Source organism: Salvelinus sp. IW2-2015, unplaced genomic scaffold, assembly GCF_002910315.2.
Source record: "Salvelinus sp. IW2-2015 unplaced genomic scaffold, ASM291031v2 Un_scaffold2939, whole genome shotgun sequence".
NCBI lineage: Eukaryota > Metazoa > Chordata > Actinopteri > Salmoniformes > Salmonidae > Salvelinus > Salvelinus sp. IW2-2015.
In genome coordinates, this window is record NW_019944234.1 from 41,616 (window position 1) to 57,195 (window position 15,580).

Here is a 15,580-nt window from a genome sequence, read left to right on the forward strand (position 1 = left end):
ACCACACCACACACACACACACACACACCACACACACACACACACACACACACACACACACACACACACACACACACACACACACACACACACACACACACACACACACACCACACACACACACACCACACACCACACACACACGACACCACTGCCTGACTAAACTCCACTTTATTGGTCTGAAATCTATTAAACGCCCTGCCAAGAACTCTGAAATAAATCTTCAATAAAAAAAAGTCTTCTAAATTAAAATCCCAGCATTGGAAGCGCTACAAGGTTAGCCACCGAGCGGCCAGCCGGCTTCAAGAAGGTGATTTATCCTCCAGAGAAGAAGAAACTCGGCAGTAAAGTCAAATAAAAGTGTAACATTCCAAACACACCCAAAACTCCTGCCTGGAATAATGACTTGTTGTACATGTATTTATGTGGGTTCCAGAACACAACCATGTGCATGGACGTACACACACACACACACACACACACACACACATACAACATACACCATACACATGCACAATGACACCCCCCCATACACACAGTGAACCCCCCCACATACACACGCTCTTAATGCTACGCACAATGACCCCCCCCCCCCCCCCCCACAGACACACATAAGTCAAAGAAGCAGCAGTGCAGGGCGGCACCGTATCTCACAGCTTGGAGCCAATTACTCTCAGATCAGACGAAGGCTTCAGAAACGAATCCAGACTACTACTTCATCACTACTACAGGACGAATGAACTCTACCACTGGGCAGCGCCTGGCTGGGCCTGGGATGAAGCTTTGAATTTATGGTCAGATTCCTGACGGACAGAGAGTCCAGTCAGGGTAGCGTTTTAACAAACAGTCATGTGAGGTGTGTGTGTGTCTGTGTGTGTCTGTGTGTGTCTCTGTGTGTGTGGTGTGTGTGTGTGTGTGTGTGTGTGTGTTGTGTGTGTGTGTGTGTGTGTGTGTGTGTGTGTGTGTGTGTGTGTGGTGTGTGTGTGTGTGTGTGTGGTGTGTGTGTGCAGTAGAGGCTGCTGAGGGGAGGACGGCTCATAATAAGGCTGGATCGGTGTGAATGGAATGGCATCAAGCCATGTAGTTGATGTATTTGATACCATTCCACTGATTCCGACCAGCCATTACCATGAGCTCGTCCTCCCCAATTAAGGTGCCACCAGCCTCCTGTGGTGTGCGTGTGTTTGAAGAAGACCCACCACACAAAACTGTATCAATCCGCCAACGACCAGATTACTTCAGGTGAACGCCCACGGTATTGTATCAATCAGCCAACGACCAGATTACCTTCAGGTGAACGACCCACGGTATTGTATCATCACCAACGACCAGATTACCTTCAGGTGAACGACCACGGTATTGTATCAATCAGCCAACGACCAGATTATCTTCAGGTGAACGACCCACGGTACTGTATCACTCCGCCAACGACCAGATTACCATCAGGTGAACGACCCACGGTACTGTATCACTCTGCCAACGACCAGATTATCTTCAGGTGAACGACCCACGGTACTGTATCACTCTGCCAACGACCAGATTATCTTCAGGTGAACGACCCACGGTACTGTATCACTCTGCCAACGACCAGATTATCTTCAGGTGAACGACCCAAGGTACTGTATCACTCGCCAACAACCAGATTACCATCAGGTGAACGACCCACGGTACTGTATCACTCCGCCAACACCAGATTACCATCAGGTGAACGACCCACGGTACTGTATCACTCCGCCAACGACCAGATTATCTTCAGGGGAACGACCCACGGTACTGTATCACTCCGCCAACGACCAGATTATCTTCAGGTGAACGACCCACGGTACTGTATCACTCCGCCAACGACCAGATTATCTTCAGGTGAACGACCCACGGTACTGTATCACTCCGCCAACGACCAGATTATCTTCAGGTGAACGACCCACGGTACTGTATCACTCCGCCAACGACCAGATATTTCAGTGAACGACCCACGTACTGTATCACTCTGCCAACGACCAGATCATCTTCAGGTGAATCATTGTCTCATGTGGAAAATTATACAAAACACTCTATAGCCACCTGGTCTCTATAGAACCCTCTATAGCCACCTGGTCTCTATAGAACCCCCTATAGCCATCTGGTCTATTTAGAACCCTCTATAGCCACCTGGTCTCTATAGAACCCCTATAGCCACCTGGTCTATATAGAACCCTCTATAGCCACCTGGTCTATATAGAACCTTCTATAGCCACCTGGTCTCTATAGAACCCTCTATAGCCACCTGGTCTATACAGAACCCTCTATAGCCACCTGGTCTCTATAGAACCCTCTATAGCCAACTGGTCTATACAGAACCCTCATAGCCACCTGGTCTATACAGAACCCTCTATAGCCACCTGGTCTCTATAGAACCCTCTATAGCCACCTGGTCTCTATAGAACCCTCTATAGCCACCTGTCTCTATAGAACCCTCTATAGCCACCTGGTCTCTAAAGAACCCTCTATAGCCACCTGGTCTCTATAGAACCCCTATAGCCATTGGTCTATTTAGAACCATCTATAGCCACCTGGTCTCTATAACCCTCTATAGCCACCTGTCTTAAGAACCCTCTATAGCCACCTGGTCTATATAGAACCCCTATAGCCACTGGTCTCTATAGAACCCTCTATAGCCACCTGGTCTATACAGAACCCTCTATAGCCACCTGGTCTCTATAGAACCCTCTATAGCCACCTGGTCTATACAGAACCCTCTATAGCCAACCTGGTCTATCCAGAACCCTCTATAGCCACCTGGTCTCTATAGAACCCTCTTAGCCACCTGGTCTCTATAGAACCTCTATAGCCACCTGGTCTCTAAAGAACCCTCTATAGCCACCTGGTCTCTATAGAACCCTCTATAGCCACCTGGTCTATACAGAACCCTCTATAGCCACCTGGTCTCTATAGAACCCTCTATAGCCACCTGGTCTCTATAGAAACCTCTATAGCCACCTGGTCTCTAAAGAACCCTCTATAGCCACCTGGTCTCTAAAGAACCCTCTATTGCCACTGTCTCTAAGAACCCTCTATAGCCGCCTGGTCTATAAAGAACCATCTATAGCACCTGGTCTATAAGAACCCCTATAGCCACCTGGTCATATAGAACCCTCTATACCCACCTGGTCTATATAGAACCCTCTATAGCCACCTGGTCTCTAAGAACCCTCTATAGCCACCTGGTCTATATAGAACCCTCTATAGCCACCTGGTCTCTATAGAAACCCTCTATAGCCACCTGTCTATATAGAACCCTCTATAGCACCTGGTCTATTAGAACCCCTATAGCCACCTGGCTCTATAGAAAACCCTTCTAGCCACCTGGTCTATATAGAACCCTCTATAGCCACCTGGTCTCTATAGAACCCTCTATAGCCACCTGGTCTCATATAGAACCCTCTATAGCCACCTGTCTATATAGAACCCTCTATAGCCACCTGGTCTCTATAGAACCCCTATAGCCACCTGTCTCTATAGAACCCCCTATAGCCACCTGCTATAAACCTCTATAGCACCTGTCTATATAGAACCCCTATAGCCAACCTGTTCTATAGAACCCCTATACCACTGGTCTATATAGAACCCTCTATAGCCACCTGGTCTATATAGAACCCTCTATAGCCACCTGGTCTCTATAGGAACCCCTCTAATCCACCTGGTCTCTATAGAACCCTCTATAAGCCACCTGGTCTATTTAAACCCCTATAGCCACCTGGTCTATTTAGAACCCCCTATAGCCACCTGGTCTTATAGAACCCTCTATAGCCCACTGGTCTCTATAGAACCCCTATAGCCACCTGGTCTATTTAGAACCCCCTATAGCCACCTGGCGTACTCTATAGAAACCCCCTATAGCCACCTGTCTATATAGAGACCCTCTATATCCACCTGTCTATTTAGACCCCCTATAGCCACCTGGTCTATTTAGAACCCCTATAGCCACCTGGTCTCTATAGAACCCTCTATAGCCACCTGGTCTATTTAGAACCCCCTATAGCCACCTGGTCTATTTAGAACCCCCTATAGCCACCTGGTCTCTATAGAACCCCTATAGCCACCTGTCTCTATAGAACCCTCATATAGCCACCTGGTCTATTTAGAACCCCCTATAGCCACCTGGTCTATTTAGAACCCCCTTATAGCCACCTGGTCTATATAGAACCCCTCTATAGCCACCTGGTCTATATAGAACCCCCGTATAGCCACCTGGTCTATATAGAACCCCCTATAGCCACCTGGTCTATATAGACCCCCTATAGCCACCTGGTCATATAGAACCCTCTATAGCCACCTGGTCTATATAGAAACCCTCTATAGCCACCTGTCTCTATAGAACCCTCTATAGCCACCTGGTCTCTAAAACCCCTAGACCCACCTTGCGTCTCTATAGAACCCTCTATAGCCACCTGGTCTATTTAGAACCCCCTATATCTCCTCTGTGGGGCACCACCACCACCACCACCATCACCACCACCACCATCACCACCATCACCACCACCACCACTACCATACTGATAGACTGGAACAGATTACATGGCTACAAGCACATCTCCCTCAATAGGAGGAGACAGGCCCAGAAAAACATCAGGCCCAACAGACTGTAAACACTGATGTCATGGCTAGCTCTAACGGTAATGGTCATTCAGGACCTGACTGAATGCAACAGACTGTAAACACTTTAAAGGGGCAATCTGTGAATGATACATCCATTGTTTGATTTATGATATGTAGCCATTGATTCTTGAAGGATATAACTTATATAGTTCAACTGTCTAACTCCATCTAACTCCAATTGTAAACAAACACTGGCATGGATGGGTGCCATGTTTTAAACCTTAAAACTATCATGTTGATATCATACAGTAGATGGTCAGTCCTTGTATCCATAGCTCTGTCTATGAATTTGAGAGTGGTTACGTTTCTCCAGCCCCGCCCCCCTCGGCTGTTTACTGAATCAGTGGCAGAGTGATTGCTTTGTTATTGTTTGAACTGCAGATTTCCCCTTTAATTCTACACTCAATCTTCATTGGTTGCCACACCGATAAGGTAAMAATCTGTCGTTCTGCCCCTGAACAAGGAAGTTAACCCACTGTTCCCCRGCCGCCAAAGACGTGGATGTTGATTAAGGMGGCCCTCCACACCTCTGATTCAGAGGGGTTGGGTTAAATGCAGAAGACACGTTTCAGTTGAATGCATTCAGTTGTACAACTGACTAAGAATCCCCCTTTCCCTTTCCCTGACTGGTATTGGGAGATATTGGAGGAGATGTTATTGGAGGAGAGGGAGACTGTCTTTGAGTTGCTGTGCTTCCTGAGCCCCAATCTACTGTTGTCATGGCAACACAGTCAGTGGCACAGTGAAGCAGCAGCAACTCTGGCAGCCATTTTGTAGGCTACACGGATGGTAGGGTTCATCTGTGTTGGGGGAACAGCGATGGGTTTCTTTACCAGTGCCCTTTCTCTAGGTTAYTATTGTCTGATGTTGGCTGAGGTCTGATCTATATCTCCCATACCACACAACACAACACCACAACAAAACACCACAACACCACAACATACCAGCACAACATAACACCACAACATACCAGCACAACACAACACCACAACACCACAACATACCAGCACAACACCCACAAACACCACAACATACCAGCACAACACAACCAACACACAACACCACACAACACCACACATACCAGCACAACACAACACCACAACATAACCAGCACAACACCACAACACCACAACACACACAAACAACACACACACAACATACCACAACAACACCACAACATACAAGCACAACACCACAACACCACAACATACCAGCACAACCACCACACAACCAGCACAACACCACAACATACCAGCACAACACCACAACATACCAACCACAACACCACAAACATACCACCACAACACCACAACACACATACCAGCACAACACCACAACACCACAACATACCACACACCAACACCACAACATACCAGCACAACAACACCACAACCACCACAACAACCAGCACACACCACAAACACCACAACATACCAGCACAACACAACACCACAACACCACAACATACCAGCACAACACAAACACCAAACATACCAGCAACAACATAACACACACAACACCACAACATACCAGCACAACACAACACCACTACACCACAACATACCAGCACAACACAACAACACAACACCACAACACCACAACATACCACACAACACAAACACCACAAACATACCAGCACAAACCAACAACACCACAACCATACCAGCACAACACCACAACACACAACATACCAGCCACAACACCAACAACACAAACCACAACACCACAACATACCAGCACAACACAACAACACAACACCACAACACCACAACAACCAGCACAACAACAAACACCACAACATACCACACAACATAACACCACACAACATACCAGCACAACACAACATACACACAACACAACATAACACCACAACATACCACACAACACACAACATCACCACAACACCACAACAAAACAGCACAACACCACAACACCACAACCACAACAACCAGCACAACACAACATACACCACAAACACCACAGCACCACAGCACCACAAACACCACAGCACCACACACCAACAGCACCACAACACCACAACACCACAACATACCAGCACAACATAACACCACAACAAAAACAACATACCAGCACAACACAACACCACAACACCACAACATACCAGCACAACACAACAACACAAAACACCACAACACCACAACATACCAGCACAACACAACACCACAACATACCAGCACAACACCACCACACAACATACCACACAACACCAACAACACCACAAACAACCAGCACAACACCACAAACAAACCAGCACAACCACCACAAACATACCAGCACAACACACAACATACCACCAAACACCACAACATACCACCACAACACCACAAACATACCACACAACACCACAACACCACAACATACCACACAAACACCAACTACCAGCACAACATAACACCACAACACCACAACATACCAGCACAACACAACACCACAACAAACACCACAAACAACCGCACAACACAACACCACAACACCACAACATACCAGCACAACATAACACCACAACACCACAACACCACAACATACCGCACAACACAACACCACAACACCACAAACACCACACATACCAGCACAACACAACAACACAACACCACAACACCACAACATACCAGCACAGCACAACACCACAACATACCAGCACAACACAAACACCACAACATACCACACAACACCACAACACCACAACATACCAGCACAACATAACACCACAACATACCAGCACAACACAACATACAGCACCACACCACAAACATACCAGCACAAACAACAAACACCACAACACCACAACATACCAGCACAACACCACAACACCACAGCACCACAGCACCACAACACCACAACACCACAACACCACACCACAAACAAACCAGCACAACACAACATAACACACAACACCACAACATAAACACCACAACACCACAACACCACAGCACCACAGCACCACAAGCACCACAACACCACAACACCACAACACCACAGCACCACAGCACCACAACACCACAGCACCACAACACCACAACACCACAACATAACACAACACTACAGCACCACAACATAAACAACACTACAGCACCACAACATAAACAGCACAACAGAACAACACCACAGCACCACAACACCACAGCACCCACAACATAACAGCACAACATCACAGCCCCACAACATAACAGCACAACATCACAGCCCCACAACATAACAGACAACGTAACAGCACACAACCACAGCACATCACAGCACACAACACCACAGACAGCATCACAACATAACACAACACCACAGCACCTCAAGATCACAGACAGCATCACATCATAAACACAGCACCTCAAGACCACAGACAGCATCACATCATAAACACAAACACCATGTAATTTGGAGATCTACTATAGCCTCCGGCAGGGCCCGAATTACATTCAGCTGTCGGACGACTTTTCCTTGAGTGGATAGTTGGGGGGCAGAACAGAGTTGTAATTAATTTGTACTGTGAACTGACTGCAAGAACCCCAAACAGATAAATTACTTGACAAAAACAGAATCATTTCAAACCTTGATTACATTGATACCATCACATATCTCACTTCCGCCTGGGAATACTTGGGAACAGATTTCCTAAATTTAAATCATTCCGAGTTGATTTCCTGGTGAGTTAACAGTATTTTGTGTGAGAAATTAAAATGATATTGGAAAAAATCTAAAAAACTCATAGGCAAATAAAATCACTGGGCAGCCTATTAGGGAACCCTAGGCTAGATTGTCTACATCTGAGGACAGAGACAGAGTGTGTGTGAAAACAACACACAACGCAGACTACGTCATCTCTCAGAGAGAACAACTAAATAAAGAGAAAAGTATAAGGCATATAAAGAGAGAGAGGAAGACTTCATGTCCTCATGAGGGGAAGCAGTTCACATAATCAGAGACTTAAAAACGTCAATTACAAAATGGCATGTCTTCAACCCCAAACCTCAGAAAGCCTGTCGTTTCTCCAGTTTAATGGTACCCATGTGGAAGCTGTTGCAACCATAAGGAAAGGGGTAAAATAGGCTTCCTAGTTTTGTGTCCCAAATGCACCCTATTCCCTATTTAGTGCACTACTTTTGACTAGGGCCCATTGGGCTCTGGTAAAAGAAGTGCACTGCACTGTATAGGGAATAGGGTGCCATTTGTGACTTAACCCTAAATACGTTTTCTACATGAGTTTGAAGCAAAGCTGGCACAGAGGGAGAGACAAGGCTGTAATTGATGAGGAATGTAATCTTAAAGCAGAACCAATCATTACGATCATTACGTGGGTTTGGAGACCAGTGCCTTCAGTTCACTCAGTTATGCCCATCATATGAGAATCCAATAATGCTTTGTGTATGTTTAGTACTTGACGTTTATAGCACCAAGGCTTTCCACTTTCCCCCAGGGCTCTCCAAACATATAGTGTGGGACTCTAAACCCAGATGAAGCCTAGTCCTGGACACACATGCCCAATGAGATAGTCATTGTTTTTAGATGGTTAGTGTGTCATTGTTTTAGAATAGATGAGGCTTCGCTCTGGCAGGCTGTTATTTGTATGTAGACGATGCTCTGATGGCCGTGTGTTTATAAAGCATTAAGTGTGTTCTTGGTCTGGCTGGGAGATTATTCACGCTGTAATACGTCATTGTTAACTGGACCCTTCGCTAAGTCCCGCCCCAGAATGTTGGGTAACCAATCCAGTGCTCCAATGGATACAACTATCGTCGAGTCCAACACCTTGGACAAGCTGACGTAAATCTCATGAAAGCCAGTGAGGACTATGGCAAAAAAACAAGAGTTTTCTTCCAAACGAAATGTTTAAATGGCAAATAATTGCCCGTGCACCAGGAGTACTTGCTACGGTGAGTCCTGAAATGCAGAGACTGTTGATGGACTGTTTCCCGTCTTTATTTCTTTTCCAGAACCCTTGAGCATGCCGTCTCTGACCAACTCTCAGAACTCTCAGCTGGTTCTGCTATCTCTCTCATCTCTCATTGCTATGCGGATGACACCCAACTACTTTTCTCCTTCCCCCCTTCTGACACCCAGGTGGCGACATGCATCTCTGCGTGCCTGCAAATATCTCAGCTTGGATGTCAGCCCACCACCTCAAGCTCAACCTCAACAAGACAGAGCTGCTCTTCCTCCTGGGAAAGCCTGCCTGCTCCAAGACCTCTCCATCACAGTTGACAACTCAATGGTGTTCCCATCACAGAGTGCAAAGAACCTTGGCGTGACCCTGGACAACACCCTGTCGTTCTCTGCAAACATCAAAGCAGTGACTCGCTACTACAGGTTCATGCTCTACAACATCCCTAGAGTACGACCCTACCTCACACAGGAAGCAGTGCTGGTCCTAATCCAGGCACTCGTCATCTCCTGTCTGGGCTACTGCAACTCGCTGTTGGCTGGGCTTATGCCATCAAACCCCTACAACTTATCTAGAATGCTGCAGCCCGCCTGATGTTCACCCTTCACTGGCTTCCACACACCTTCACTGGCTTCCACACACTTCACTGTCTTCCTCACACTTCACTGGCTTCCATACACTTCACTGGCTTCCACACACTTCACTGGCTTCCTCACACTTCACTGTCTTCCTCACACTTCACTTGGCTTCCACACACTTCACTGGCTTCCTCACACTTCACTGGCTTCCAACACACTTCACTGGCTTCCACACACTTCACTGGCTTCCACACACTTCACTGGCTTCCACACACTTCACTGGCTCCATACACTTCACTGGCTTCCTCACACTTCACGCTTCCTCACTCTTCACTGGCTTCCTCCACTCACTGGCTCCACACCACTTCACTGGCTTCCACACACTTCACTGGCTTCCTCACACTTCACTGGCTTCCTCACCCTTCACTGGCTTCCTCACACTTCACTGGCTTCCACACACTTCACTGGCTTCCACACACTTCACTGGCTTCCTCACACTTCACTGGCTTCCTCACCCTTCACTGCTTCCTCACACTTCACTGGCTTCCTCACACTTCACTGGCTTCCACACACTTCACTGGCTTCCACACACTTCACTGGCTTCCTCACACTTCACTGGCTTCCTCACACTTCACTGGCTTCCAGTTGAAGCTCCATCCGCTACTACAAACCATGGTACTTGTCAATGGAGCAGCAAGAGGAACTGCCCTCCCTACCTTCAGGCTATGCTCATTTTCCTATGTAGTGTGATTTCATCCTGTTCCTAGTGTGTTTTCCGTTCCTATGTAGTTGATTTCATCCTTTCCTAGAGTGTGATTTCATCCTGTTTCCTTATTAGTGTGATTTCATCCTGTTTCCTATGTAGTGTGATTTCATCCTGTCCTATGTAGTGTGATATCATCCTTTTCCTATGTAGTGTGATTTCATCCTGTTCCTATGTAGTGTTGATTCATGTCTGTTTATAACAACAGTATAACTAGGGGCTGATGTTCTTCCTGGTCAGGTCACGTTCAAAAATCTGGGTCCAAGTAATGACCTCATAGTTTAAAGGTATAATCTGTAAGATGTGCCTTTAAGATGTGCTTCTGTAAGAAAATAGGTAGGGACAGGCTGTGGAATTACATAATGTGCCTTTTATGCCACTGCCGGGCATGGCCTTGACCAGCTAGCACAGCCAGCATACCCACTGGACAACAACACAGTGAGTGTGTGTGTGTGTGTCTGTGTGTGTGTCTGTGTGTGTGTGTGTGTGTGTGTCTGTCTGTCTGTCTGTCTGTCTGTCTGTCTGTCTGTCTGTCTGTCTGTCTGTCTGTCTGTCTGTCTGACTGTCTGTCTGTCTGTCTGCCTGTCTGTCTGTCTGTCTGTCTGTCTGTCTGTCTGACTGTCTGTCTGTCTGTCTGTCTGTCTGTCTGACTGACTGTCTGTCTGTGTCAGTCTGTGTGTGTGTAGTAATGTCTTCCACAGTTCTCTCTCTCCACTTTAACTCCCAAAAGAGGAAAGCTCCTCCCTTCTCCGTTTTCACAAAACCAAACACAGTTGAGGTGCCCAGATTACTGATATGTGTGTGTGTGTGTGTGTGTGTAACATGCTTTTACTCTCTCTAAACATCTGCATATAATAGAACAGTATTTCAAACTAGAATGGAGAGGCCACTACAGGGGATAGACCTGATATATTATATATGGCAGAGGAGATAGACCTGATATATTATATATGGCAGAGGAGATAGACCTGATATATTTATTGGAGAGGACTAGGAAGATTACTGATGATATTGATATATGGCAGGGAGATAGTTCTGATATATATATACGGCAGAGGAGATAGACCTGATATATATATATATGGCATAGGATATAGACCTGATATATTATATATGGCGAGGAGGAGAACCTGATATATTATTTATGGCAGAGGAGATAGTTCTGATATATTATATATGGCAGAGGAGATAGATCTGATATATATATTACGGCAGAGGAGATAGTTCTGATATATTACATATGGCAGAGGAGATAGTTCTGATATATTACATATGCAGAGGAGATAGACCTGATATATTCTAGTATCAAAACAAATCAAACATACTGAAGTATGCTGTCAGAAGTATTATATTATCTCTGTACCAACTTCTTATCAATACTCTAGCAGTCTGCCACAGATTATCTCTGTACAAACTCTTATTCAAACCTCTAGCAGTCTGCACAGTACTCTGTACAACTTCTTATCAATACCTCTAGCAGTCTGCCACAGATTATCTTGTACACTTCTATCAATACCTCTAGCAGTCTGCCACAGATTATCTCTGTACCAACTTCTTATCAAATACCTTAGCAGTCTGCCACAGATTATCTCTGTACCAACTTCTTATCAATACCTCTAGCAGTCTGCCACAGATTATCTCTGTCAAACTCTTATCAATACTCTAGCAGTCTGCCACAGATTATCTCTGTACCAACTTCTTATCAATACCTCTAGCAGTCTGCCACAGATATCTCTGTACCAACTTCTTATCAATACCTTAGCAGTCTGCCACAGATTATCTCTGTACCAACTTCTTATCAATACCTCTAGCAGTCTGCCACAGATTATCTCTGTACCAATTTCTTATCAATACCTCTAGCAGTCTGCCACAGATCTATCTCTGTACCAATTATCTTAATCATCTCTAGCAGTCTGCCACAGATCACATTTGCCATAGGTGGATAAGGCTATTTTATTTACAGTCCCAATCTACCTCTAGGTCTCATCACGGTATGTCTGTTGCTGAGCGAACTGAGCAGTCAGCGCATGGGTTTATACTTCGCACGCTCTTCTAACCAGACCTGAGCAGCAGGTGGCTTATGATCCATGCGAGTCTTAACGACTGAACAGCACCGTAGACGGGCCTCACTTCGACTCCTAGGAGCTCTTTCAACGCAATCTCGCAAGCAGGTCAGGTTCCTGATCCTCTGCGCTCTTATGACTCGAGCACGAGTATCCTTGAGTCCACGAAGCAGAGGGGGTCTTGATCCACTGGAGTCTTTAACGGACTGAGAGCAAAGGTGGTTTGTCTGAGTCTTAACGGAGAGCGCAGGCTTGCATCTGGAACGCTCTTTAACGCGAGGCAGCAGGGTGGGTTTGATCTGGAGTCTTTTAACGACTGAGCAGCAGGCTGGTTTTGCACTCCTACAGCTACTTCTACACGCACTACGCGCAGCAACGCCTGCGCTCTCTGATCCCTGGCAGTCCTATACCGACTGCAGCAGCAGGTCGGGTTCTGATCCTGGGTCTTTAACGAAGCTGAGCAGCAGGTGGGTTTGATCCTGGAGTCTTTAACGACTGAGCAGCAGGTGGGTTTGATCCTGGAGTCTTTAACGACTGAGCTACATTGTAGTTTAGCCTGTAGCTTTAGCCATCAGGACAATAGGTTATTGTAATTAGACAATGGTATGGATGACAATATAATGTGTGTGTCACCTGRGTTGTCCTGTAATGTATAATTACTGTGATCCGTCTAATCGTTTCCAAGGGGYCCCCAAAGGGTCCCCAGAGGCCTCTAGGGTTACACAGTACCACAGCTGTTTGGACATACTGCTGGGCCAAATCACCACAGGGACAGGTGGGGGRCACTAAACAGTTATCTTTAGTTACAAAGGCCTACATTCAATTATTTAGAGACGTTCATTTCTTTAGATATGTTTACGTATATATTACTAAATATAGACACCATGATAAGCAAACCATAACTGTCTGAATCAACAACAAAAAAAATACATTTACTAGAATCCTACCAGTGTTATAAAAATAATTTGTGGGAGCATTGGTCAAGTCTACCCAATAAATAACATTACTTAATGACGCGGTGGCATTTGCCTTCCAAATAAAGACAGAATTGTTAGGCTATTTTCCACTTAATGTAGACTGTATGTATGTCTATGACTATGTCTCCACATGTGTGTATATGGTATTACCGTGTAATGATGAGACCCGTTATTTCTGTATAGGCTACAGTCTATGTGACGACCCCAATAAAGCCCCATAATCATTTGTCCATCCAATCGCATGGCAGGAAAGCTGGCCTTATATAAACTATCGCGTGCAGAACAATGCAATCACGTCGGAATGACTAGGTGTCATTAATTAGGTTTCATATACGGCTCMTTCCATCATTTTCTGCTCCTCCAAATACGAGATGGCCTATCACTGCCATTCAGCCATGCAATTTCGGCCTCTCGCCCTTTAGAAACCAAACAGTCGACCGAMCATCATTTCAAGGTAAATTAGAACAAAGATAGATTCCATTACCATACAAGAAGAGCCCGTGTTGATGCTGTGCCCGATGTTAAATCGTCAGTGTCCCGACGCTGCAACGTAGAGACCGTAGCCAGCCCCAAAAAAACAGTTTCTTCCCTGGAGAGGCGGTAGTCCTGTGACAGCGAGGCTGCGCGCGCGCAGACGGTGTCCTCGGTTTTCTCCGGTACGWAGTATTTTGACAGGAGAGAGCTGTCCTCACCCTGCGAGCAAACCGTTATATTTATAGTCTATGAAGCATAGGCTATAGTACAGTAGGTTTATAAGGAACGCTGTCAAACAGATGTAACTACAAAATATTATAATTTATAAACAATAATGCCTACCGTGACAGAAAAATATATAGAATTTCCATGGCAAAAGCATAGGCTATATCTATTCTATTCTATAGACAATTCATCCAAAATTATTACATTTATTTTATGGTAAGCATAATTTGTGTGAATCTTTATTGTTGACATTCTTGTCAAGTGACGGCCTTGTGGCTGTCCTGGGTCAAATACATTGACATGTCTTTCTGGGTTTAATAGATTGTTGTATATCTGGATGCCTGACTGGGCTCACACAACCTTGTCCAATTAACATTACAACAATCATGTGTAAATGCATCATTTCCACAATAACCATTGGCTTTACTAAGTTATTATCAACATCTGACATGCATATATAAGTGTTTCCCAGATTTATTAAGACAAGAATGTTTGAGGGGAAAGCAGGTCACCTTTTCTCTTTTTGTTATTCAAAAGCACATCTTTGAGGAAAATCAAATAGTTGTATTATTGTGTAAAGGTTTAAGGCATGACGGCCCTAGAGTTAATTCCCTCTATTCTGACTGTTTTAAATCTGCCAGGTCTGCTCAGCAGAGAGGCAAGGGACAGGGCCTCAAAGCAGATCGCCTCACAGTGGATGGGACCTAGCAATACAGTGCAGGCCATCCTGTCTGTTGGCAAACTACACAGCAATGACACATCGCCATCTACTGGTGGTGGGCCTCTAGCCATTCTATCCACTGAATCTGAGAAGCAATGAAATAAAATGCCAATGTGGATACTTTTATCCAGAGTGACTTACAATAGACTTACAGCCAAGTCATACATTTTCAGTGTGTGTGATCTCTGCTAGCGTTACACACACACACACACCACACACACAACCCACACACACACACACACACACACAC

The 15,580-nt window shown here is 45.5% G+C and overlaps 1 protein-coding gene across 1 annotated transcript in view; it reads right to left on the reverse strand.

Moving 5' to 3' along the window:
- Window positions 1-14,513, reverse strand: part of rai2 (retinoic acid induced 2) — a 27,861-nt gene extending 13,348 nt beyond the window's left edge. The window contains exon 1 of the mRNA XM_024142069.2: window positions 14,395-14,513. The gene's annotated coding sequence lies outside the window, so the exon portion shown is untranslated. The remainder of the gene's footprint in view (window positions 1-14,394) is intronic.
- Between the last annotated feature and the right edge of the window lie 1,067 nt (window positions 14,514-15,580).